General features: G+C 37.6%; 1 protein-coding gene and 1 pseudogene across 3 annotated transcripts in view; both read left to right on the plus strand.

Moving 5' to 3' along the window:
- Positions 1 to 23,483, plus strand: part of SSH2 (slingshot protein phosphatase 2) — a 240,276-nt gene that overhangs the window by 105,153 nt on the left and 111,640 nt on the right. The window lies entirely within an intron of this gene.
- LOC123276064 (RNA 3'-terminal phosphate cyclase-like protein pseudogene) lies at positions 11,894 to 12,799 on the plus strand (annotated as a pseudogene).

Raw genomic sequence — 23,483 nt, forward strand, 5'->3', positions numbered from 1 at the left:
TGTTTTAAGAAATAGGTTTCTCTATGAAACAATGTCATCATTCTAATATTTATTGAGCTTATAACAGAATATTTGTGTATGTGTGTGATTTATTGATTGATGGATGGATTTACAAAAGTAGAGCTTTCCATGTATTAAAAACTAGTTCTAACTGATCACAATGAAGCTATACGTCTTTTGCTGTTGGCCCTTCTGAAACCAGCCACCCTGTAGGTTACTCTTCTGATCCAGAGAACTAGAATCTGTTTATAAACATTTGGGTATGGCCACCAGGGGGTGTAGTGAACTATCCTCTCATCCTCTTGAGTTCTTCCACTTTAAATTGGTAAGTGCACACTTTTAAAAAAGGCTCTTTTTTTTCCCCAGATGTTATTCTTCATGATACAAACAAACAAAAGAGTAAAGTAAATGTCCCTCAATTCTTGACTTTGCCAAAGTAAGTTTTGGAAAAGTTGTTGTCTTATTTTATAAAATCCAAAAGACTATTAAAAAGTCAAGTACCTATAACTGCTGGCAGAGGATTCTGGGAAGGTAGTGAAGTAGGAAGCACCAGGAATCTGTCTCCCCACCCAGACAACAACTGCACTGGCAGAATCTGTCTGATGTAACTATAACGGAAATCTGGAGTCTGTTGAAGGCTTGCAACTGCTAGGGGAAGTCTTGGAGTGTATATTGTGGTCAATTTCAGCTCTTAGCAGCTAGCCATCCCCCACCCTCATCTACATGGCGGGCAACTGTGTTCATGTTCCTGGAGCAGCTTGCACACAGCTTGTGGAAGGCAGGGTGGGCAAAAAGGACCCTATCCTCTGGATACCAGGACTCTTTGCTCTGATAGCTGATTGCTGCTTCCGATCACAGAGGAGTAGACAAAGAGGCAGGTAGCCATTGTTGCAAGCCCCTTTCCCTTCAGCTAAAATGACTTCTAGGGATTTAATGGACTCACTCCCTTTTTTCTCTCCTTTCATTTTTTGCTTTTTTCCCTTTTGAGAGCCAGACATTAAAAAATAAGATATTTAAAACAGCTGCGTGTAAGAGGAAAATTAGAAAGTAACCACACGTGCCCAAGGAAAGGCTCAGAAAAGGCCTGAGAAGATCTTAAGTTTACACCTCAGGCCGATCCTTGGCAGAGACAGCTTACAACAATCAAAACAAAAACAAAAACAGTAATAAAAATTAGTAAACTCTATGGAAGGTGAAGAATCTAATTTCCAAAATTACCACATTATTAGATTCAGATGTTCAACCTTCAACAGAAAATCACCAGGCAAGTATGGGTCATTCAAAGAAAACAGATAAATCAATAGAAACTGTCCCTGAAAAAGACCTAAAGGCAGGTGTACTATACAAAGACTTTAACGTAACTGTCTTAAAGATGTTCAGAGAACTGAAGGAAGATGTCAAGAAAGTCAAGAAAACAGTGGGTGAACAAAATGGAAATGTCAGCAAAGAGAAAACCTAAAAAGAAACCAAAAAGAACTTCTGGAGTTGAAAAGTACAATAACTGAAATGAAAATTTCCCTAGATGGATTCAAAGGCAAATTTGAGCAGGCGGGAGAAAGGATCATCAAACTTGAAGATAGGACAATGGAAATTATCAAGTCTGAGGAACAGAAAAAAAAGACGCAAGAAAGGCAAACAGAGCCTAAGGGACCTATGGGACCCTGTCAAGAGGAGCAAGATAGACATTATGGGAATACCAGAAGGAGGGGAGAGAAAGAGGCAGAGAGAATATTTGAAGAAATAATGGCTAAAAACTTCTTAAATTTGATGAAAGACGTGAGTGAATACAGACATACCCTGTTTTGTTGCACTTTGCTTTATTGTGCTTTGCAGATATTCCATTTTTTACAAATTGATGGTTTTTGGCAACCCTTCATTGAGCAAATGTATTGGCACCATTTTTCTAATAGCATTTGTTCATTTCAGTCTGGATCACATTTTGATAATTCTTGCAACATTTCACATTTCTTCATTGTCATTCTATTTGTTAAGGTGATCTGTGATCAGCTATCTTTGATGTTACTATTGTAATTGTTTTGGGGCGCCATGACCTGTGCCCATATAAGATGGCAAACTTAATCAGTAAATGTTATGTGTATTCTGACTGCTCCACTAACTGGCCATTCCTCCATTTCTCTCCCTCTTCTTGGGCCTCCCTATTCCCTAAGACACAGCAATATTGAAATTAGGCCAATTAATAATCCCACAATGGTCTCTTAAGTGTTCAAGTGAAAGGAAGAGTCACATGTCTCTTGCATTAAATCAAAAGCTATAAATAATAAAGCTTAGTGAGCTTCGAAGGCATGTCAAAAGCCTAGACAGGCTGAAAGCTATCCCTCTTGTGCCAGTTAGCCAAGTTGTGAATGCAAAGGAAAAGTTCTTGAAGGAACTTGAAAGTACTACTCCAAAGAACATATGAATGATAAGAAAGCAAAACAGGCTTATTGCTGATATGGGCAAAGTTTTAGTGGTCTGAATAGAAGATCAAACCAGCCACTACATTCCCTTAAGCCAAAGCCTAGTCCAGAGCAAGGTCCTAATTCTCTTCAATTCTATGAAGGCTGAGAGAGGTGAGGAAGCTGCAGAAGAAAAGTTTGAAGCTAGCAGAGGTTGGTTCATGAAGCTTAAGGAAAGAAGCCATCTCTATAATATAAAAGTACAAGGTGAAGCAGCAACTACTGAAGATGTAGAAGCTGCAGTAAGTTATCCAGAAAATCTAGCTAAGATAATTAATGAAGGTAGCTTCACTAAACAACAGATTTTCAATGTATGTGAAACAGCCTTCTATTGGAAGAAGATGCTAAGACTTTCATAGCTAGAGAGGAAAAGTTGATGCCTGGCTTCAAAGCTTCAAAGGCTGATTCTCTTGTTAAGGGCTAATGTAGCTGGTGACTTTAAGTTGAAGCCAATGCTAATTTACTGTTCTGAAAATCCTAAGGCCTTTAAGAATTATGCTAAATCTACTCTGCCTGTGCTCTATAAATGGAACAACAAATCCTGGATGACAGCACATCTATTTACAACATGGTTTACTAAATATTTTAAGCCCATTGTTGAGACCTACTACTCAGGAAAAAAGATTCATTTCAAAATATTACTGCTGAGTGACAACGCAGCAACTGGTCCCCCAAGAGCTCTGATGGAGATGTACAATGAGATTAATGTTTTCATGCCTGCTAACACAGCATTCATTCTGCAGCCCGTGGATCCAGGGGTAATTTCAAGTTTCAAGTCTTATTATTTAAGAAATACATTTTGTAAGGATATAACTGCGATAGAGAGTGATTCTTCTGATGGATCTGGGCCAACTAAATTGAAAACCTTCTGAAAAGGATTCATTATTCTAGATGCCTTTAAGAACATTTGTTTTGTTTGTTTGTTTGTTTTTTTAGGAAGATTAGCCCTGAGCTAACATCTGCTGCCACTCCTCTTTTTGCTGAGGAAGACTGGCCCTGAGCTAACATCCATGCCCATCTTCCTCTACTTCATATGTGGGACGCCTGCCACAGCATGGCTTGCCAAGCAGTGCCATGTCCACACCTGGGATCCGAACTAGCGAACCCTGGGCCGCTGAAGTGGAACATGTGAACTTAACTGCTGCACCACCAGGCCAGCCCCATAAGAACATTTGTGATGGCATATCTGGTGGCATAGTGGTTAAGTTTGCGTGCTCCACTTCAGCAGCCTGGGGTTCGCAGGTTTGGATCCTGGGTGCAGACCTAACACTGCTTGTCAAGCCATGCTGTGGCAGCATCCCACATAAAATAGAGGAAGATTGGCACAGATGTTAGCTCAGTGACAGTCTTCCTCAAGAAGAAAGAGGAAGATTGACAACAGATGTTAGCTCAGTGCCAATCTTCCTCACACATACACAAAAAGAAGAACATTCGTGATTCATGGAAAGAGGTCAAAATATCAACATTAACAGGAGTTTGGAAGAAGTTGGTTCCAACCCTCGTGGATGACTTTGAAGGGTTCAGGACTTCAGTGGAGGAAGTAATTGGAAGTGTAATAGAAATAGCAAGACAACTAGAATTAGGAGTGGAGCCTGAAGATGTGACTGAGTTTCCCAGTCTCATGATAAAACTTTAATGGATGAGGAGTTGTTTCTTATGGATGAACAAAGAAAGTGGTTTCTTGAGACAGAATCTACTCCTGGTGAAGACGTTGTGAAGATTGTTGAAATGACGACAAAGGATTTAGAGTATTACATACACTTAGTTGATAAAGCAGCGGTAGGGTTTGAGAGGATTGACTCCAATTTTGAAAGAAGTCTTACTGTGGGTAAAATGCTATCAAACAGCATCTCATGCTCCAGAGAAATCGTTCATAAAATGAAGAGTCAGTCAGTGTGGCAAAGCTCATTGTCTAATTTTAAGAAATTGCCACAGCCACCCTAGCCTTCAGCAGCCACCACCCTGATCAGTCAGAAGCCATCAGCATCGAGGCAGGAGCCTCCACCAGCAGAAAGATGATGACTCATTGAAGGCTCGAATGATGCTTAGCATTTTTAAGCAATAACGTGTTTTTAAATTAAGATGTATACTTTCTTTTTTAGACATAATACTGTTGCACACTTAACAGACTACAGTTTAGTGTAAATATAACTTTCATATGCCCTGGGAAACCAAAAAATTTGTGTGACTCACTTTATTGCAATATTCACTTTATTGCCATGGTCTGGAACTAAACCCACAATATCTCCAAGCTACGCCTGTATAAATATCTAAGAAGTTCAATGAACTCCAAATAAGATGAACTTAAAGAGACCCATACTGCAACACGTTGTAATCAAACTTTCAAAGACAAAGAAAGAATCTTGAAAGCAGTAAGAGAGGAGCAAATTGTCACATACAAGAGATCCTCAATAAGATTATCAGCAGATTTCTCCTTGGAAACTTCAGAGGTCAGAAGACGGTGAGGCAATATATTCCAAGTGCTGAAAGAAGAAAACTGCCAACCAAGAAGGCTATATCTGGCAAAGCTGCTCTTAAAAACTGAGAGAGAAAACAAGACATTCTAGATAAACAAAAGCTGAGGGAGTTCATGACCACCAGACCTGCCCTGCAAGAAATGCTCAAGGTCTTCTTGCAACGTGAAATGAAAGGACATTAGACAGTAACTTGAAGCTATATGGAGAAATAAAGATCTCAATAAAAGTAAATATGTGGGTAATTATAAAAGCTAGTATTATTGTAACAATGGTGGTAACCCCACTTTTTGTTTTCTATGTAATTTAAGAGGCTAATAAATTTAAAGAATAATTATTAATGTAACAGCTCGTGTTACTGTAACTTTGGTTTGTAACTCCAAATCTTGTTTTCTACATAATTTAAGAGACTAATGCATTTATTTATTTATTTTAGATTTTATTTTTCCTTTTTCTCCCCAAAGCCCCCCAGTACATAGTTGTGTATTCTTAGTTATGGGTCCCTATAGTTGTGGCATGTGGGATGCCACCTCAGCATGGCTCAATGAGCAGTGCCATGTCCATGCCCAGGATTTGAACTGGTGAAACCCTGGGCTGCTGAAGCAGAGCGCGCGAACTTAACCGCTTGACCATGGGGCTGGCCCTGAGACTAATGCATTTCAAAGAATTATTAGTTTATGTCTGGGGACACACAATGTGTAAAGGTGGAATATTGTGACATCAACAACTGAAAGGGGTAGAAAGCTGTAAAGGAACAGAGTTTTTGTATGTTATTGAAGCTAAGCTGGTATAAATTAAAATTAGAGTGTTATAACTTTAGGTTGTTAAATGTAATTCCATGGTAACCACAAAGAAATTAGTTATAGAATATACACAAAAGGAAATGGGAAAGAAATCAACTAAACACAAAAGAAGACAGTAATGCAGGAAATGAGGGACTAAAAAACTATAAGGCATATAGTGAAAAAATAACACAGTGACAAAAGTAAGTCCCTCCTTATCAGTAATTACTTTAAATGTAAATGGATTAAACTCTCCCACAAAAAAACAGAGATTTGGATAAGGGGTAAAAACACACAACCCAACTACAAGAGACTCATTTGAGATCCAAAGACACAAACAGGTTGAAAGTCAAAGGATGTAAAAAGATATCCATTAAAATTGTAACTAAAAGAGAGGAGGGGTGGGTACACTAATGTCAGATAAAATAGACTTCAGCCAAAAAAGGTTACAGGAGACAAAGAAGGATATTATATTTTAACAAAAGATTCAATATAGCAGGAAAATATAGCACTTATAAATATTTTTGCACCTAACAACAGACCATCAAAATGTCTGAAGCAAAAACTGATAGAATTGAAGGGAGAAATAGACAATTGTATAAGAATAGTTGGAGACTTTAATACCACATTCACAAAAATGGATAGACCAATCAGACAAAAGATAAGAAAATAGAAGACATTTAAATAACACAAATAAACCAACTGTATGTAACACATATATACAGAACACTACCCAACAACAACAAAATACACATCCTTCTCAAGTGCACATGGGACATTTTCTAGGATAGACCATATATTAGGCCAGAAATTAAGTCTCAATAGATTTTAAAAAATGGATCTTGGGCCAGCCCCAGTGGCCTAGTGGTTAAGTTTGATGCACTTCATTTCAGTGGCCTGGGTTTGGTTCCTGGGTGCAGACCTACACCACTCATCTGTCAGTGGCCATGCCATGGCAGCAGCTCACATACAAAAAGAGGAAGATTGGCAGCAGATGTTAGCTTAGGGCAAATCTTCCTCAGCAAAAAAAAAAAAAAAAAAAAAGTGGATCTCATACAAAGTGTCTTCTCTGACTACAATGGAGTGAAGTTAGAAGTTATTAACAAAAAGAAAACTGAAAATTCACAAAACTGTGGAGATTAAACAGCACACTTTTAAATAACCAGTGCATCAAAGAATAAATCACAAGGGAAATTATAAAATACTTAGAGACAAATGAAAACAAAAACACAGCATAACCAAAACTTATGGAAAGCAGCAAAAGCAGTGCTATGGGGGAAATTTATAGCTATAAGTTAAAAAACAGGAAAGATCTAGGGGCTGGCCCCGTGGCTGAGTGGTTAAGTTTGCACGCTCTGCTGTGGCGGCCCAGGGTTTCACTGGTTCAGATCCTGGGTGTGGACATGGCACCACTCATCAGGCCACATTGAGGTGGTGTCCCACATGCCACAACTAGCAGGACCTGCAACTAAGATATACAACTATGTATCAGGGGGGATTTAGGGAGATAAAACAGGGAAAAAACAAAAACAAAAAAACCAGGAAAGATCTCAAATCGACAACCCAACTTTACAACTTAAGTAACTAGAAAAAAGAGCAAACTAAACTGAAAGCTACCAGAAGGAAGAAAATAATAAAGATTAGAGCAGAGACAAATGAAATAGAGAGTAGAAAAGCAATAGAGAATCGATAAAACAAAAAGTTGATTCTTCAAAAAGATCAACAAAATTGATGAACATTTAGCTAGATGGACTAAGGAAAAAAGAAAGACTGAAATTACTAAAATCAGAAGTGAAAGTGGGGACGTTACTACTGATTCTACAGAAATAAAAAGGATTATAAGAGAGTTCTATGAACAACTGCACACCAACAAATTGGATAACCTAGATGAAATGGACAAATTCCTAGAAACACAAAATCTTCAAAGCCATCACAAAGAAATAGAAAAATCTAAATAGACCTATAACTAATAAGGAGATTGAATCAGTGATCAAAAATCTCCCAGCAGGGGCCAGCCTGGTGGCACATTGGTTAAGTTTGCACATTCCGCTTTGGCGGCCCAGGGTTCGCTGGTTTGGATCCCAGGTGCAGACATGGCACTGCTTGGCATGCCATTCTGTGGCAGGCGTCCCACATATAAAGTAGAGGAAGATGGGCACAGATGTTAGCTCAGGGCCAGTCTTCCTCAGCAAAAAGAGGAGGATTGGCAGCAGATGTTAGCTCAGGGCTAATCTTCCTAAACAAACAAACAAACAAACAAACAAACAAAAGAATAGAATAGAGAGCCCAGAAGTAAGCCTCACACATGTAGTCAAATGATTTTTGACAAGGCTGCCAAGACCATTCAATGGGAAAAGGACAGTCTTTTCAACAAATGGTGCTAGGAAAACTGATATACACATGCAAAAGAATGAAATTGACCCCTTACCTAACACCATACACAAAAACTAGCTCAAGATGGATCAAGGACCTAAATGTAAGACCTAAAACAATAAAACTCTTAGAAGAAAACATAGGACAAAAGCTTTATGACATTGGATTTGGCAATGACTTCTTGGATAGGACACCAAAGGCACAGGTAACAAAAGAAAAAGCAGACAAAATAGACTTTATGAAAATCAAAAAATTTTGTGCATCGAAAGACATCATTAACAGAGTAAAAAGGCAACCCACAGAATAGGAGAAAATATTTGTAAATCACATACCTGGTAAGGGATTAATATATCCAGAATATATAGAGAACTTCTAAAACTCAACAACAAAAGAACGACCCCATTCAAAAATGGGCAAAAGACTTGAATGGGCATTTCTCCAAAGAAGATTGAACGGCCAGTAAGCACATGAAAAGTTGCTCAACATCACTAATCATTAGGAAAATGCAAATCAGAACTACAATAAGATACCACCTCACACTCATTAGGATGGCTTCTATCAAAAAAAACAGAAAACACCAAGCGTAGGTGAGGATGTGGAGAAATAGGAACCCTCGCGCACTGTTGGTTAGAATTTAAAATAGTACAGCTGCTGTGGAAAACAGTATAGTGGGACCTCAAAAAATTAAAAATAGAATCATCATATTATCTAGTAATACCACTTTAAGGTATTAAAATAATTGAAGGCATGGTCTTGAAGAGATATTTGTACACCTATGTTCATAGCAGCATTATTCAATAGCTAGAATGTAGAAGCAACCCAAGTGTCCATCAGTGGATAAATAGATAAGCAAAATGTTGTATATACATGCAATGGAGTATTATTCAGCCTTTCAAAGGAAGGAAATTCTGCAATATGCTACAGTAATGATGAACCTTGAGGACATTAAGCTAAGTGAAATAAGCTGGTCACAAAAAGACAAATACTGTATGATTCCACTTACATGAGGTACTTAGAGTAGTAAAAATCATAAAGACAGGGGCCAGCCCTGTGGCCAAGTGGTTCAGTTCACACGCTCTGCTTCAGCGGCCCCGGATTTTGCCCATTCTGGTCCGGGGTCTGGACCGAGCACCACTCAGCAAGCCATGCTGAGGTGGCGCCCCACATAGCAGAACCAGAAGGACCCACAACTAGAACATACAACTATGCCCTGCGGGGCTTTGGGGAGAAGAAGAACAACAACAAAAGATTGGCAACAGATGTTAGCTCAGGTGCCAATATTAAAACAAAAAAAATCCTAAAGACAGAAAGTGTAATGGTGGTTACCAGGGGCCTGGGAGAGAGGAAACAGGAAGAGTTACTGTTTAGTGGGTATAGAGTTTCAGTTTTACAAGGTGAAGGGTTGTGGGGATGGATGGTGCTAACAGTTACATGTATTTAATAAGACTGAACTGTACATTTAGAAATGGTAAGATGGTAAATTTTATGTTATGTGTATTTTACCACAGTAAAAAAAACATACCTGGGGCTAGCCCAGTGGTGTAGCAGTTAAGTTTGCGCGCTCTGCTTCGGCAGCCTGGGGTTCACTGGTTCAGATCCTGGATACGGACCTAGCACCACTTATCAAGCCATGCTGAGGCAGGTGTCCCACATATGAAGTAGGGGAAGATGGGCACAGATGTTAGCTCAGGGCCAATCTTCCTCTGCAAAAAGAGGGTTGGCGGTGGATGTTAGCTCAGCGCAAATCTTCCTCAAAAAAACCACAACCTATAACTGCTAATTATTTAGTAGTAACAAAATCCTCTTAGCCACATGACTTGTAACTATAGATTCTTATGGACTACATCCTGGAAATGAGTGAAAATGATATTTTCTTCCAATTGGACTTTTTCTGTTGTTACTAGGGCTGATGTTTAGCAGAAATTCCATATTCCAGAATGAAAAGGTCTGAGGCAAAATTTCTCCATTAGAAGAGAACTGAGATGTAGACAGCTGTGGGACTGTGGCCTTTACCCTTTTTCTACTACACAAAGCATTTATACATCCCGTAATTCAGTTGTCACTGAAACACTGAAAGGTGCGAGAACAAATAATCTCGTATTCAATGCGGTATTTATTTTTTCTGCTGGCAGCAGGGAGAATGGGAAGGGAAATGGTACAATCATAGAACAGGAAAGAATTCCTTTCAGGGGAATAGAAAAGAGCTGACAGTGAAGAATTTCAGGGAGCAGTTGAGAGGATACCATTCCTCCTCCTGTCCCCTCACCTTGACAGGCTGGACAGACTACAAGGCAAGGAAAGGTGTGGCGACAGTGGCTCCTGGCACAGAGACCCTCCAGATTAACCAGCAGCTGATTGTGGAAAGAACCATTCATAATGAAACTGAAATTTTCTAAGGAGAAGGGTTAATGATTAGAAGAGTCTCTTTCCATTCTTCCCTTTTGTAAAAGGAACGTAGGTGCCAGGGAATTGTGCTTTTTCAGTGTTCCTGTGTACTATACATTGTCGTATTAGGTTGTCCTTGAGTAATACTTTTTTTAAAAACTTTATTGGGGAATAAATGACAAATATAGAATAACATTTTGTAGGTAAACTTTGAGTTCTTAAACAGGAAGATCTAGTGGTTAAAAATATTTGATTATGCCTCCAGCAAAGTAAATAATTCTCAATAGTTAAGTATATATGTGTTAACTACTAAAACCAAAAGGGCATCTCCCTATGAGAACTAAATAGATGCTATAAGTTATAAGATCTAATGATTAAATAACTGATAATAATAAAGAATTAGTATTTTAGCCACAATCCAATATGAGGTTTCTGGTGGGGTTTTCTTTGTTTGTTTGTTTTTTGAGGAAGATTAACCCTGAGCTAACATCGCTGCCAATCCTCCTCTTTTTGCTGAGGAAGACTGGCCCTGAGCTAACATCTGTGCCCATCTTCCTCTACTTTATATGTGGGACGCCTACCACAGCATGGCTTGCCAAGTGGTGCCATGTGTATACCCGGGATCCGAACCGGCGAACCTCGGGCCGCTGAAGCAGAACGTGTGCCCTTAACTGCTGCGCCACCGGGCTGGCCCCTTCTGTATTTTTTAATTAAAAAAAGAGTCTACTTTAAATAATTGCAAAGTGCTATGCAAATATTCTTTTTTAAGTTAATCCTTTTAAAAAGGCAGTGAATGAATTATTATGAACGTTCATTGCTAATTTTATTCACCAAATTAATATAGAACAGCTCTACAAAATTCAGCACAGTTTTAGAGCAGGATTAACAGCCAATTCACTACAACTTTTGTATGAGTGAGTGAAACTATCCTGTGGATATGCCTTTTATTTGGATATATAGGTTATTTTTTTATTTATATATTTTTTTAATTTATGTTTTTATTTATATGTTCTGAATTTTTTTGTTGATGGAAAGAAAAGAAAGTCCTTCATAGAGTGTCTCTCCTGTCCTGGGTATGTGGCTTCAGACTCATTCCCTGGGTTTCCTTGTCAGGGACCTGCAAGAGAGAGCTGAAGCCACAGCCACCGCTGTCATTTCCAGTGCGCTGCATGTGAATGCAGTGCCTCCGTGGCACCCACATGACACTCCAGGTGTACTTCTTCAGCCATGTGAGCTGCAGCTTCTTAAGTCAGTGTCTGTTCATCCCATCAAGGTCCAAAAGAGCCAGACCAAAGACCACAACCGAGGCCTCAGAAATTTTGAAACCAACGTCATAAGTCTGGTGGACCAAAGAATTATTGGTTCTCAAATGGAAATAAACCAAATGAGAGTGAGCTTTTCTTATCAACTAGGCTTTTGTATGGACAATTGGAGTGTCCATCACAGGCTCTTACCTGAAAAGCCTTCTTTGCTTGGCTCTTCAAAACCATAGCCCTCTATTGAAATAGTTTGAGATTGATGGTGAATCCTTTGAGCCAAAGAATGTGTGATGGGGCATGCATCCTAGAAGTGGCAAAGTATTTTTCTCATGTCCTGTAAGGAAAGTCTTGAGATCTGTTCAGCTCACAGATTCTAGATAAATAAAAAGTGTTGGAGAAATAGGGTACTCCGTAGGTGTATCACCTTAGATGACGGACTAAATCATGGCACTCTCAAGGAGCACTTTCAACAGTTTTGCACTTTGTTTACAGCAGCCACATGAAAGGGGCCAACCCTGAGAAGTCTCTGGCTTTGGGCTATCACTTTTTGCTAAGACCACCAATAGAATCTCAGTGCTGAACTGGCCTTCAACTCTCAGGGGCAGGGAGCAGCAGTGCTCCAGAGTATCTTGGCAGAAACTGTGCCGAGCTGCAGCTGGAGGAGTCTGTAGCGGCAGATGTGTGTGTTCTTCTAACTGGAACCTAATCCTAGAAGCTGCTCTTGATCCAAAGTCTTACTAGGCCGCCTGTCTTCCCCTGCCTTACCATAGAGTTTTTGAGACATTTGAAGAGCTTTTTCCAAATTATGCTTAAAATGAAAACCAAACCAATGTTGTGAAGAACTCAAGGGCCGAGATAGAGTACTGATGACTTATATTGGCACTGGCTTTACAAATTTAGCAAGACCATCAAGTGGTATTATCTCAGGATAAGACCATATCCTACAGAAAAAACAATACAGCCAAGGAAACCCAGGGAATGAGTCTGAAGCCACACATCCAGGACAGGAGAGACCCTCTATGAAGGGCTTTCTTTTCTTTCCATCAACAAAAAAATTCAGAACATATAAATAAAAACATAAATTAAAAAAAGTAAATAAAAAAATAACCTATATATCCAAATAAAAGGCATATCCACAGGATAGTTGTAGTGAATTGGCTCTAAAACTGTGTTGAATTTTGTAGAGCTGCTCTATATTAATTTGGTGAATAAAATGAGCAATGAAAGTTCATAATAATTCACAGATCTCCCTCTCAGGAAGGACTTTATCATTTTTCACACTCTTGTTTCTCTCTCTATGCTGTCAGCTCCCATGCATTTCTCGTTTCTGCATTCACAAGGTACGGCTAAGCCCTGGCAACCAATAGGCTTGTGTTACCTAATTGTTAAATTACTGAGTAAATGAGTGAAAATGTATGAATTGAAACCAGGGAAGCTTTATAGCAATAGGCATCTTAGAGCTTTAAGAGTAATTCATGACTGGAGGATTAACTTTTTATAGTGCCTGTTACAGTCTCCCAAAATGATTTTCCCAATTGAATAAAAGGTGTAATTAACTTCATTTTTTAAAAAAATAGCGTACAAATAAGAACCAAAGATTTGCCCATCCTTCTTCCAAACTTCTCTGCCCTCCCACTCCCACCCCCAAAATTAGAATCTCATCTTTCTCCAGGAAATAGTCAGGTAACTTTAAGAAATTAATAAAGTTAATATGCTTTCCTTCATGTCCACTACAAGTTATTTGTTTTGGATGAAAGGATAAGAGGCTATTAGGAAAGGTTTATTCTGAACACTTAATTCAGAACTGCTGAGTTCAGTGTAAGGTTGGGTTTTTTTCTTCTCTTGATATTTTTATGCTTATGGGTTTAAATAGTATAAACTGTAGGAACTCCTGATACACATGATTTTTCTTACCCTGAAACGTATACATACATGTCTGTGTACACACAGCATACACACACACACACAAGTATATATATCAGGGTGAGAAAAATATATATGTATTTATATGTATGTGTGTTTCACCTGTCTGTGTTTATATTTTAAAAGGAAGTAGACACTATAGAAAGATTTCTTATTATAACCCAAATGAACAAAAGATTTTCCAGATAAAAGTGAAAACTTATCCCAGAGCAACATCTGTTCTTCAAATTGTGATTAAACAGGGAATGTCTATAAATTACAGGCATACAAATATCATATCTGTGTAATGGCAGGGGATTGGACCACATTATTGTTTTTCCTGTCTTTAGCCTTCCTGTCTAGTTAGATAAGATTCCAAGTCTACAGTGTTAATTTTCCTTTTAGGTATACAAAAGGGGTCATCAAGGGAAACCTGAACATCCAGCAGTGTAATAGAGGGAAAGAGCAATGAACTAAGAGTAAAGAAGACCTAGTTTTAGTTCTGTCTTACCTCTTATTATGCTATGCCTCAAATTCCCCATATGTAAAATGAGGGTAACATCTGCCCATCTATCCTATATGATTGTTGAAAAAGCAAATAAAATAGTTTCTAGGAAAGCTTTAACAAATATTAAGCACAAAATATTACAGCAAGATGTGAAGTGATGGTACTTTCACACGTATTTGTCTAAATTCTTTTCCGTTTTAATTTCACAAACTCATAGCCTAATTTCTCTAACTCTGTGTTATGACTGACACCCTTTACATCATTTGGTATTAAGATCATTTACTCAACAAAAACAAGAAGAGAAATCATCAGACTTTCAGATACCAGTAAAGTTCCTACTTAGTACAAATCTTGTATTGAATTAGAAGTGAGAGCTTCCCATCTCTGGGTCTGTAGGTCAAATCTGATTCAACCTGGATGACTAGCTAAGTCACAGCCATTGGGTGCCATTTGGAAAACCCTGTTTAAACGTACTGATCATCTTGCTTCATTCATTCAATGAATATTTATTAAGCAAAGACTCATCTACTTGCTTCTCTGACTCACTGCTATTCCACCCTCCTGAGGCAGAAAGAATATATTAATAAACATAACTGGCAGACTGTTCTGGTGTTAATTATTCACTGGGAATTTCCCCAAGCCAAGCAGTTATTTGGAGAGAGAAGAAAGGACCTGTTATTGATTACCTAAGCTAGCCCTAAAACAGCTGTTCTGCTGAAGCACCAAAGAAAGTTCAGGAAATTTAGAAACTGTTTAAAATATATAATTGGTTATGAGCCACCTTTGCTTACAACAATCCCTACTCTTCAGTGGAAAATTTCTCACCTCATGGCTCTAATAGAACTCACTGCTTCCCTTTCACAGCACTTCTAACACTATTGTTACTCATTACTTGTCTGTTCTTGCCACTTACAACTGAGTGAGGGCAGAGACATCTCTATCTTGTTCATGATTGCTTCCTTGAATTCTGGCACTTAGAAGGTACCTAATAACTTTCCCTAGAAGGAATGAATAAAGAACTATACTTTTCGTCATTTTCAGGCTGGGGAAAAGATATGTAGCCTCTTTGAGCCCATTTCCTCAACTCTATAATAGAAAAAGAATATTTTACAATTTTTCTTAAGGATTTGAGATATAAAGGTTAAGTGCCTATCACAGTAATAGGTACTCAACAAGTAGTAACTGTTATTATGACTGTTATTACTTGTTATCATTATAAACTGAGTTCTTCTAAAACTAGGATCATAATTTTGTGTCCATAATAAATAAATAAATTCCCACAGTATGTATTTCAGAAACTTTCAGAATCACTGCAGCCTGGTTCTTCATCCAAAAAAAGGGACAATTAATACTAAGGTTAAAGCCCTTTTCAAGTTCATTAAAATATAGCTGATAGGCCAATGTGTTTTTGTTTTTGTTTTTTAACACATTTTTTTTTTCCAAGGAAGATTAGCCCTGAGCTAACATCTGCTGCCAATCCTCCTCTTTTTGCTGAGGAAGACTGGCTCTGAGTTAACATCTGTGCCCATCTTCATCTATTTTATATGTGGGATGCCTGCCACAGCATGGCTTGACAAGTGGTGTATAGGTCCAGGATCTGCACCAGCGAACCCTGGGCTGCCGAAGAGGAGATTGTGAACTTAACCCACTCTGCCACGGGGCCTTGTTTTGTTTTGCTTAACTACCCCTCTTCTTAAGAGGGGAACATGTAATCAGTGAAATCACTTTTAATATTCAAGTGAGTTAAATGGTGATTGTCTTAGGTAGGTTGGTATATGAATTCTACAGAATACCAAATAACTCTCAATTTTAAGAAAACCAAACTTCAGCTTTTCTATTAGAAAGATGATCTACAACATATATACATTACACACACATTCTCTCACATGTATATTGCTGCCGCATCTTTAGCCACATAAAATATTTACGACTGATATCCTCTAGAAAAGGAAAATATAGGCCGTGTAGAAGATAGGAAAGGCGTATTTGGGAAGATTGCAAATAATTACATATAAAAATATTATGCCAATAGGAAGTTCATGTGTGTTGCTATTTTTAAGTTGGAGATTTTATCTGTGATTGAAAAAGAGGAAATGGTTGTTGTTTTTTTAAAAAATAGCTTTTTGGCTAGAAGTTACATATGAAATTCCAAGTTCCTTAACTGTGATAAGGTAAATATTCAAGAGCTCAGTTTTAAGAGTACCAAATTCTACCATGTAAAAGCTCATTAACTGGGTTCTTCCCTCCCCCAGGAGTTGGTTGGTTGGTTTGTTTTTTCTATACTGTAGTTTATTTTAGGATGTATTAAACTTTAAATTCGTATAGCATGCAGGTACTGATGACCTGTGGGAATCTGGGAATTGACCTGGAATTGAGAAGGTCAGGATTACTTAACAGCATGACAGTAATAATGTAAACTAAGAGATTGGTTGAGATTGCCAAGGGAGAGGGTTAGCTATTACTCTAACACACTTCTCTCTGCGCATCTGCTTTGAGGCAGGCAAAAAAAAAAAAGAAAAAAAGGCAGAAAATGAGCCTATGCAGATCTCTTCATATGTCAAGAATGAGAAATTAAATTAGCCTTAAAATACACACACACACACAATTACAATTCTCTGTCACTCTAGAAATTTCTGGAAAATGACTGATGAGCCAACTTGATATGGATCTTTTAAGTTCATTTCGGAAGGTTTTGAAGCTGCAAAATAGTCAAATGGTCTTATTGGCATCTACAGCTTTGGTGAAAATATTTCTGTTTCATGGTGTTTAGACTCTTTAAATATTGTATCCTTTAAGTTAAAAATGCTTGCAGATCAAGATCAATTATTGTGACATGTCCTACTTTGTCATTGGGTTAAATATACATTTTATCTTTCTCTACCGGCTTGTCTCCCTCATCTTGTAAACGTGATCAGGTTTTTATAAGACTAAAAAAGAAATAAAAATATTTTAAAGTACCATTTCATACCCCTGCTTTCACCTCAAACTACTATTTTGATTGATTGATTGATTGATTTTTTTTTTTTTAAGGAAGATTAGCCGTGAGCTAACTACTGCCAATCCTCCTCTTTTTGCTGAGGAAGACTGGCCCTGAGCTAACATCCATGCCCATCTTCCTCTACTTTATACATGGGATGCCTACCACACCATGGCTTTTGCCAAGTGGTGCCATGTCTGCACCCAGGATCCGAACCATAAACCCCGGGCCGCTGAGAAGCGGAACATGTGGACTTAACTGCTGCGCCACCAGGCCGGCCCTCTATTTTGATTTCTTGAAAGGAATGTTTGATGCCTCCTTTGTCAACTTCCATGCACTCCCATGAAATCTGACTTTTGCCCCCTCCACCACTCAAACTGCTGCTCTTGTTAAGATTGCCAGTGAATGCTTTTTGGTTCCATCTTAAATGAAGCTATTGACCATTTTTCTGTGCAGTGTTCACCTCCTTTGGCTTTCTTACCATCCTTCTTTGCTGGTTGTCCTTATACTCTCTGCCCAGAGCCTCCCAATTGTTTTCACCAGCAGTTCTTCCCGTTACATCTCTTAAAAGTTAATTTTTCCCAGGAAACCATCCTTGCCTCTTTTACTTTACAGTGTAAACGGAAATTTTCAGTCTTTTGGGGAACACGGAGTCGTTTGAAAAGCTGGTTAAAAGGTCAGACTATTTTATCAGAAAAATGTGTGCATACAACTTAATTTTGCATATAATTTCAAGAGTGCTGATGGCTTCCCATTCTCTGGTATATGTATTGTCCCCTGGTGGCCTCATCTACCTCATTCTTCTTGCCTGTGTGCCAAGAATTTTCAAATCTGTATATCCACTTCAGATCTCTTTTTGAACTTTAAACCCTTGTTTCTAACTGCCTACAAATCTTGTATATTCTATGATTGTCTTTATTAAATTTATTTCTCTTCCAAAGTTTCTTCCTTTCCTTATTAATGACCTCACCATCCACTTAGTAGTTTAAGCTAGAAACTTCATATTCATCCCTGACTCTTCCCCCAACATTCAGTCAGTTCCTAAGCCTGTCACTTCTGTCTCCTGAACCTCTTACTGATGAAAGAACAAACAAAAGGTCATAGACTGAAACAGGGAATTAGTACAGACAAAATCATTTTAAATTAGTGAAAATAACTTCTTGAACAAACATCCAAGAAGGAATAGTAAGCATCAGGTTTAAGGTGGATTTAGACAGACTGATCCTTTTATTCTGTGGTGATACTACAGGCTTTATCATCTGGGTATTCTCTACCGTTTGGCAAAACCTATTTTAATCAAATTTGAAAAGCTTGCATGATGTAATATAGAGGGGTTTTTAGTGGCAGGATTTATGTTAATAGCTTTATAAACGACTTTAATTCCGTATTTATAGATTCATTAAGGGCAGAAGGGATGACATAACACACACATATATGTTTTTATCTCAGACTTTCCCCTTTCTATTCAATATCTCTGCCTCAGCCTTAGTCTAAGACCTCTTCTTGCTTGAATTATTGCCTCCTAACATGATCTCCCTGAGTCTAACTGATACTCGTACCAATACATCCTCCACCTACCCTCAGACATGACTCAGATTTATTCGTGTCACTTTCCAACTTAAAGTCTCCCATTATTCTCCATTGCCTAAAGAATGGTCTAGTCTTTGGTGTGACATTTTAAAAACTTTAAAAACTGGCCTCAGTCCAACTTTCCAGCCTTACTTTCTGCCACTCAACCTTGTACCCTTTATTCAGACCTTAAAGAACTACCTGCCCTTCCCTAAGTGTGCCTTTTATCCTCTCAGAGTTAACTTATATATGCCTTCAAGCACCAAATTAATGCTTTATATTCATTATCTCCTTTAATCATTATAACAGCCCTAGGGAATTGTTATTGCTCATTTTACAGATGAGGAAGATGAGACACAAAGAGATTAGTGACTTGCCCAAATCATGCAGCACAGAACTCAAATTCAAACTCAATATATTCTTGACTCTAAAGCCTTTCTTACCCTCTTCTGGAATGTCCTTTCCATCCTTTTTCTGTCTGGTAACATTCCATTCATCCTTTAAAGCCTATCACATATGCCCTCCCATGGAGAGTTTTCTTTTTTCACTCATTTACCCTGTAAACTTTTATTGAGCGCTTTTTGAGTTTTGGTTAAGAAACCGGATTTTAGAATTAGATGAGATGTTGGATTGTCCTGGTTTTCTGATCCTCTGATTTCTAGTTTTTCTTGTATAATCCACACCCATCATGCATGCATTGTCTTTAATTTCCTGTTTTGATCTCTTTAGAGTGAAAATTTATAGACAGTTGTGAGGAGAATTGTATACAGAATCCTTCTAAAACTTTAAACTTTCCTTCAGTCTTTTACAGTCCTCTTAGCCACACCTAATTCAACAGCAATTTTAAAAATAACTATCCTTTATTTAGGTTTTCAAAAGCATTTGAGTTCATTTTTATAGAAATAACTTTTTATTTTTATACTCATGTATGTACAATTGGCTTACATAATGTCTAATTAAATTTTATAATTATGATAAGTGCAGTGGGCATCAACAATTGTTAAACACACAGATTCTTGATAAGCATACAACTTTTCAAAGCAGAAGTGAATGGGCGTGCTTGAGAGGAGTAACCTGTTGTACGGGACTGTCTCTGCTATGATGACAGTATGCTTTACAGAGAGAGTGGAGACTGTCAGTTAATCCAGCAAACCCTTTAAAAGTGGAAGCTGGTTAGCAATTCTCATAGACGATGAAATGAGATTTAAGTTATTTACATAGTTTGCCATAATGCTTAGCACATAGTACATGCTCAGGAAATGTTATTTACTATTACTAGTGACCATTATAACTTTTTTAGAAGGGTTTTTGAATAAAGCATTAACCAAACAGCTTTGGGTGGTGATGAGAGGGGGAGAGGAACAGGCTTTTCAAGTTGAGGACATCTGCAAATGCAGACCAGTAAACAAGCACACCACTCAGGAAGAACACTGAGTAGTTTGGTGGGCTGAGGACCATTTTTTCATGTAGCTCATCTGTCTCCCATGCTTTACTGTGAGCTGTTTAGTGTATAATTATATATTCGCATACTTTGAATACCTACTATTAACACAGTGCCTGGCAGTGTTGGCATTCACTATTTTGATATGCTTCTGTTTACTCATCTGTAAAACATGAATAATAAGTATAGCATATGTCCAAACATGAATTAATATTTGGAAGGGACTTTGAAAGCCCTGTTCTGAAGGTTCAGTATAAGAAATTTAATATTTTATTTTCTTGTGTTCCTTTTTTATTATTTTTCTCTAGATTCTTAGTACTTATCGTTATGCCCATGTAAAAGTATAAGCAACAGTTCTTTTGTAGTTAATGCTTTAGTTTGGCTGACTAAAGCTCTCTTTCCTCTGAGATTAAAAAAAGGGATCCTTAGGAGAAAACATGGCTCCTCCTTATGTGTTTTGGATGCAGAGCAAAATTTGAACTCCTTCAGAGATGTGAACTTAATGTTTGATCAAACACATCTGTTGTTCAAGCAGCATCACCCAATATAGTCCAATGTCAGTATGGCCCTTTGGAGATGGGTGGCTGTGGAGGATTAAGATGCCTCTAAAAAGAGATTGCATCTTTAAAGAAGATTAATCTTATAGCCCACATAGGCAGGTATTTGTGTGCTTTTGTTCTTTTTTTAGTGATGGGATTTTAAAAATTTATTTATTTATTTTTTGGTGAGGAAGATTGGCCCTTAGCTAACATCTGTTGCCAGTCTTCCTCTTTTTGCTTGAGGAAGATTGCCACTGAGCTAACACCTGTGCCAATCTTCCTCTATTTTGTATGTGAGATTCCACGACAAGCGTGGCTTGACGAGTGTTGCATAGGTCCACACACAGAATCTGAACCTGTGAACTCCCAGCCTCTGAAGCAGAGTGTGCAAACTTAACCACTACACCACCAGGTGGCCCCAGGATTTGGCGGTTTTTTTAATTGTTTTAAATGTGTATTTAGGTGCCACTTTGCATTACATTCAACTACAAAGAGTTTCAGAATGGAGGGTAGAAGAGCTTTGTTTTTGTCACAGTTTAGTTGGCTGTTTAATCATTCACCTCTGTTCCAGTAATACCTAGAATAAATTACTCCTGGTAATAATGTAAGGAGAAAATAACTTTCTTTAATTGTAATTCATTCAGTGTTAGCTAAATCTGTCACCAGGCTCTCTCACTCATAGCCCAAACTTATTTTTTATTACATGAAAATGACTATAATTATAACTGATTTTAGGCAATCAATAAATTTAACTAAGGACTTTATTTTTAACAATCATTTATTATGTCTTCCTATTTGCTCGATTTTTAGAAATCAGTTTGGGCATATTTTTAAATTCAATTTTAATCTAAATGATTAATTTAATCTAATTTTAATAAGTAAATAATTTTTCTTTAAAAATTTCTGTTAAGAATTGTGTTGAGGCAGTAATATCTTTCATTTCTCAACATGGAATTGCTGTTTTTATCTCAACACAGTCCTTTTCCTTGAAGACCTTCATTTTGAAAGGCAGTTGGCTGTCTTTGAAACAGTCCACATTCAAGCTTAGTTTTCTTTGAATCTGTTACTTTACTTATAAAATTATGAAAACATCAGTCTCAAGGAGTAATTACTATTAAATTAGACCACTTAAGGTGAAGTACTTTACAAATAAATAATAAATAATGTAGTAATTTTAAATTCTGGTAATGTAGTGATTTTAAAATGCCACTAAAACAAAAAGACTTATAGTCTGTTGTTCTCAGTTGTGTGGAAAGAGCACTGGTATTGGAGTTAAAAACCTTATGTTTGTACTGGTTGCATGACCTTGGACAAATACATTCATTATTTGAGATTCAGTTTCCTTTTCCTTAAAAAAAAATTTAGCATGCTTATTGTGAGGCATAAATAACATACAAATATAGAAATACCTCAATTATTAGGCAAACTACTATTGCATAAATGTTATATCACAGTGGTATTTTATTAATAGTGAATGTCTTTTGTTCTTCTCATGGTCAGCTTGTAGCAGAGCATTTTCCTGAGATAACAGAAGTTAATTTAGAAGGTTTGTGAGGGGGACTATAAAAATCTTTTTAAAACTTTCAAAAGTATTTCTCTTCTAATTATTTAATATACTCATTTTGTTAGGGTTGCTTATCAACCATAAATAGTTTTCCTTAATAGTTTAAGCTTTGGGCTTAAATTGTGATGAGAAGTGGATTATAAACAAATGACTTCATAAACTCTCCAGAAAGGGACGGAAAAGTCAAAGCTGAAATAACTACAGGAAGTGACTATGTGAAGATAAATCTTAAGGAACTGATACTTGTTAGATACCATAAAGCAAGAACTTAAACAGTAATTAGATTATCAAACCTAATTATTGTTTTCTGTGAGTATGTTAGGTCCGTAAGTGTCTGAAACCAATTAATATCCTTCCTCACTAGTATTTTTAGACAAAAATATGAATTAGAGGTTTTTGTGTTGTTTTTCCAACATTTTATCATAAAAAAGTAAACATGCAGACAAGTTGAAAGAATTGTACAGTAAACACCCAAATACATACTCCTCTTGGATTCACAATGAATCAAAGTATTGGTTCCAGGGCCATCCCCATGGCCAAGTGGTTAAGTTCTCGCTCCGCTTCGGTGGCCCAGGGTTTCGCGATTGGAATCCTGACCACGGACATGGCACTGCTCATCAGACCATGCTAAGGCAGCGTCCCACATGACACAACTGGAAGGACCTACAACTGAAAAAAATACACAACTATGTACCAGGGGGCTTTGGGGAGAAAAAGGAAAAATTAAAAATCTTAAAAAAATAAAAGTATTGGTTCCAAGGTGTATTGGCTGTGCCACGTATCTACTTATCTATCCATCCCTGGACTAGAACTTTTAAAGCAGGAAACTTTTTTTTTTTTTAAGATTTTATTTTTCCCTTTTTCTCCCCAAAGCTCCCCGGTACATAGTTGTGCATTTTTAGTTGTGGGTCCTTCTAGTTGTGGCATGTGGGATGCCGCCTCAGCATGGCCTGATGAGCGGTGCCACATCCGCGCCCAGGATCCCAACCGGAGAAACCCTGGGCCACCAAAGCGGAGTGTGCAAACTTAACCACTCGGCCACGGGCCAACCCCCAAAGGAAATGCTTTTTTTAACTCTTTTCTATGTATTTTATATGGCAATCTTAAGAAATAAAAAAAAAAGTTCAATGCTTTACAAGATCTAATGAATTTTCCATTAAAGAAAAATATGCCATATTCATAATATAAAAGCATGAATAGAAAGATGAACACCACGTTCAGGAGAGTATGTACATGTATGGGGTCGGGGGAGGG

Source organism: Equus asinus, chromosome 13 (assembly GCF_041296235.1).
Source record: "Equus asinus isolate D_3611 breed Donkey chromosome 13, EquAss-T2T_v2, whole genome shotgun sequence".
In the NCBI taxonomy this organism is placed as follows: Eukaryota; Metazoa; Chordata; class Mammalia; order Perissodactyla; family Equidae; genus Equus; species Equus asinus.